Source organism: Cupressus sempervirens, chromosome 3 (genome assembly GCF_028749045.1).
Source record: "Cupressus sempervirens isolate cs-2001-9-10 chromosome 3, ASM2874904v1, whole genome shotgun sequence".
NCBI classification, from domain to species: Eukaryota; Viridiplantae; Streptophyta; class Pinopsida; order Cupressales; family Cupressaceae; genus Cupressus; species Cupressus sempervirens.
The window spans coordinates 973,648,467-973,653,706 of NC_143120.1; positions in this window are offsets into that span (position 1 = coordinate 973,648,467).

Below are 5,240 nucleotides of genomic sequence, written 5' to 3' on the forward strand. Positions count from 1 at the left end.
AGTGATGAAGAAGTAACTAGCAAAAATGTGATCAAATTTCAACAAGATGGATTCACCCAAAAACTAATGCTTAGATCTTTAAAGGAAAACAGAGACCAATACTTCCGATACATGGCAACTAGGGGATGGAAACTCCCTCAAGGTTTTGATGTTGAGCATATAATTCCAAAATGAGAGCCCACCAAGGCTGAAATCTTAAGGGAAGAAATACAGGAACTAAGGAAACAATTTGCACAACTGCAAACTTCAAAAGAGTTTCCTAAAACATCATTTGTTGAATCAATTTGCACTCTCCCATTTGATAGGAGTTTATCCATGCAGCCATTTCCTAGGGATACAGAGGTTCCAAAGTATGACAAATACGATGGAAATGGCGATCCTCACGATCGTGTGAGGCTTTTCTATGCTCTTAACATGGACTTTATGCATGAAGACACCATTCTTATGCATCTATTCCCTAGAAGTTTAAGAGGACAAGCCATGGAATGGTTTAATAAATTGAGTCCCCCTCTTAAGACATTTGATGAAATTGCACAACATTTTATCCAACAATATTCATACAACATCCAACATCCTATGATTGTGTTGGACTTATGCCAAATCAAGAAAAAATTAGGGGAACCTTTTGCCATCTACCTCCAATGATGGAGATCTCTATACTCACAATACCCTCGGCAAGTTCTTGAGGCTAAAAAAATTGACATTTTTGTCAATACACTTGTACCTGAGCTATACTTTGATTTAAGAAAACAATTATTCACATCCTTCAATTCCATGGTCGAGAGTGCATATCGCATTAAGGATGTTGCTATCAGAAAAGGTGATATTGTTATAAACAAAGACAAAAATAACAATGGAAATGGTAAAGAGAAAGGAAAACCTTAGAATAAGAACAAGTATGTTGTCGACAATGGAGTACTGGACACTCCTAAGACCAAGGAACCTACATTTAACTTTTCTAATGCCATCTATGTTGCAAAAAAACAAGAAAGTTTGAAACCACAAATGTTTGACAAGAGCTCTAAGTTTACCAAGAAATGACATGTTTACACACCTATGGTTGAGCCTTATGAAGTGGTTCTAAAAAATTTGATTGCAAAAAAGTTGGTTACTTTACCAGAAAACTCTCATCCTTATGATCCACCTATCAGACCTCCATGGTAAAGAGAGGATCACACTTGCAGTTATCACCGAAGCAAGTGTCATAAAACTGAAAACTATTTTAAGCTTAATAATGTAATTCAAGATCTCATTGAGGAAGGAAAAGTTATCCCAGATGGCCTCGTTAAAAATGCTGACCACAAAGCTTTTAAATAACCCTTGCTAGAATATGAGAAAGATGAAACCTCCAAAGTTACCAAAAAGAATCATGATGCCAAAATCAGCTATGCTTACGCTGACACAGATAATATTATAGGCATGCTTTAGCCCGTTGAATATTTATGCATGGCAAGTCCCAAACGTGACAAACAACCCAATTATGATGCTGAGGATGAACAACCAAAAGTGGTTTTAAAGACACGATCTATTCCTCAATGTCATGCTGACACTAGACCTAAGGTGGTGCTCCGAGTGGCCAAATCTTCCTCTTCACAGAGTGAACCACTTAACACCATCACTAGGGGGCAATCTAAGGTTGTCCTTAAAGTTTCTCATGATCCTAAGAATGCTTCATCTTCTAAATAACCAACTACCTCCAGGATCTCCAACTATGACCTTGTCAGTCAACTGCAACATACCTTAGCTAAAATTTCTATTTTTGAGTTGTTAGAATTGTCCCCCTTGCACAAGGATATCCTCGAAAAAGCTTTATGTTTTGCCAATGTTCCCACCGACATTGATGCAGAACAATTCCAAGCCATGGTGAACCATATCTCTTCACCTCATTATCTCACATTTTCTGAAGAAGATGATCGAGCTCTTAGTCATCCCCACAACCTTGCTCTCCATGTCAAAGTTCAAATCTTTCATACTCGCATCCGTCGAGTCTTGATAGATAATGGTGCAGGGCTAAATATCATTTCATTCAATGTAATCCAACAGTTGGGCATGCTTGAATTTTCCATCGATCCTAAGTGCAAGATCACTATAAAGGCCTATGATGAGGTCGAAAGGCCTTCTAAAGGTCTAATTGTGCTTCCAATCAGAGTTGGTCTAGTTGAGAAGAATGTCATTTTCCAAGTCTTAGACATACCACTTGCATACAGCTTGTTGTTGGGATGACCATGGATCCATGACATGCAAGCAGTGCCCTCTATGTACCATCGGTGCATCAAGTTCCCTTTTAATGGTACTGAAGTAGTTGTCCCCAGTGACAACTCCATGTCTATCAACAAATTATCTTCTACTGAAACACTGGTTCCACATAATCGCTCTTCTCACGAGCTAACACCGTCTTTCAAGGAGTGTGAACAGAAAATGAAGATGATGAGGCTTGGCATGGGAAAATATACTCTAGACTCTATTGCTACCCTACCTGTTTCCCCTCAATCTTATGGGAAACTGTCTACCAAATGGAAGCCCTCTGCTTCCACCATGACTCTTTTTGGTACTTTTGTATAGTCCTCAGTTCCCCTAGAAGCAAAGAAAGAAGAACAAGCTATTAGAGATTAGATCTATAGGGGAGAGGAAGATGAGGATGAAGTCACAGTCACCACTCCCATCTCTCCTAAACGTTATGGAAAAGGCTATAAATTTCTAGCAAGCATGGGCTATCAAGGTCATAGGTCTCTAACTGGTAACAAAAAAGCTCTAGTTGAACCTATAAGTCATACTCAAGGTCGTAATGCTCAGGACACTATTGGCCTAGGTTTTGGGCTAGAAAATGATATACCAACATTTGATCAAAGAATACCTCTGTCTAGTGAATCAAAGAATGATGACCCTCCTCTTGATGCTACTACTTCATAGGACGAAGATTTTGTACCTACCACTTCTCTTCTTTGGAGAGAAGACACTCTAAATACTACTAATAATGTCAAAGCTTCCACTTCTCGACAACTAGAAAAGGATGAATCTAACCATGAAGATATGAATAGAGGCCAGATTAGACAAAATATTGCTCATCTAATTGCTAGAAATCAAAGTACAGACTCTCATGAGTATGAATGGGAATGCCTGTCAGATGCATCTTGTGAACTAGGAGTGGATGTTATTCACGCCTATGCAACCCAACCAAATGTGGTTGATGAGTCTAGAGTAGGGTTAGATGAGTTTGGCTCACAATATGCTTTAATGGATCATGTTGGTCCCTCTATCTCTATTCCTAATTTGGACTCCTTTGCGACATTCACTATAAACTCAACTTCACCTATCACCAGAGATGACTCTTTCTCCGTTAACAATCTTGAAGCTTCCACCTCACTCTCATTGATTCATCCTAATCTAATAGATTGGTCACTTCAAAATCAAAGACTTGAAATACAGTCTTTTCAGAATGACTATGAAATTGCTTGTTACCTAAATGCCATTGAACCTATCAGTTCTTCCACTAGCGAACCCATGGTTAACATGACAGAATCACATATCAAGTACCTTAGTCATAAAATTAAAAGAAAAAGAAATGATCAGATGGTGAAAACCACATTGTGGCGGTGTCTGATCCTCAAAAAAGTAAAAATAAAGGTGTATCTAATGGTGAAAACCTCCCTAAGGCACCTACGGATGAGGTACTTGGTAGTCTGCCAAGCTATTTCTAGGATAGATCTTTAGTTCTCATTGAACCTATGTAGCCTATCAACTTGGATACAGAAGAATGTCCTAAGATTATTCATGTAGCTCAGTCCTTGTCAAATGAAGAAAAGACATAGTTTGCTCAATTCTTTCAAGACAAGAAGGTCAACTTTGCATGGACATACTCTGATATGCTAGGGCTTGATATAGATCTCATCATGCATCACTTATCAATCTCACTAGGTGTCAAGCCTGTCAAATAGAAGTTGAGAAAAATGCATCCACATGTGGCCCTGCCAATCAAGGCAGAGTTGGAAAAACTCTTAAGTGCAAACTTCATTAGCGCCATTGATTATGCGGAGTGGATTTCCAACATTGTACTTGTCTCTAAGCATGACAAATCCATACAAGTTTGTACTAATTTCAAAGATCTCAACAAAGCATGCCCCAAGGATGACTTTCCACTACCAAACATTGATATGATAGTGGACATGACTGTGGGTTATGAGATGTACTCACTCATGGATGGATATTCTGGGTATAACCAAATCAAGATAGCTCCAATAGACCTAGAAAAGACAACTTTTACATGTGCATGGGGTACCTTTTGATGGAATGTCATGCCTTTTGAACTTAAAAATGCTGGTGCTACATATCAAAGAGAATTGACAACCATCTTTCATGATATGATGCATAAAAACATGGAAGACTATGTTGATGACACATTGGCTAAATCTAAAAAATGAGACACGCATCTCAGACACCTTAGTCTAATATTGGACCGTATGGAACAATTTCAACTTAGGCTAAATCCAAAAAAATGTGCCTTTGGTGTCACTTTTGAGAAATTGCTAGGGTATATCATTTTAGCAAAAGGCATTGAGGTTGATCCTAAAAAAGTCCAAGCTATCATGGATATGCCTCCACCAAAGAATATCAGTCAGCTTAGAAGTCTGCAAGGATGTATACAATCCATAAGAAGATTTATCTCTTAATTAGCTAATAAGGCTCAAGCTTTCAATAAAAATTTGCATAAAGGATCTACCCATTTTTGGAACAATGACTGTCAATAAAGTTTAGATCAAATCAAAGGCTACTTGGCAAAACCTCCAATTTTGATGCCACCCATTCTGGTAAAACCTTTGATTCTGTATATTTCAGCTACGAATTCTTCTCTAGGAGCACTCTTAGCCCAAAGTGATGAGATAGGTAAAGAAAGAGCCATATACTATATCAGTCAAACTTTGGTAGCTTATGAAATAAACTATACAAGTATAGAGAAGGCATGCCTTGCTATAGTATTTGCCTCTCAAAATCTCTAACATTATATGTTGGTGCATACAGTTCACTTGATTGCTAAGATAGATCCTTTGAAATATTTGTTAAGTAAAGTTGTACTTACTGGTCGTCTTGCTAAATGGATGATGATTTTTTCTGAATTTGACATTCAATATGTCGAACGTAAGGCAATCAAAGGATAGGTCATAGCTAACCAGTTGGCTAACTTTCCACTTGAAGATACAACACCTATGCAAATTGAGTTTCCATATGCCTCAATCATGTATATT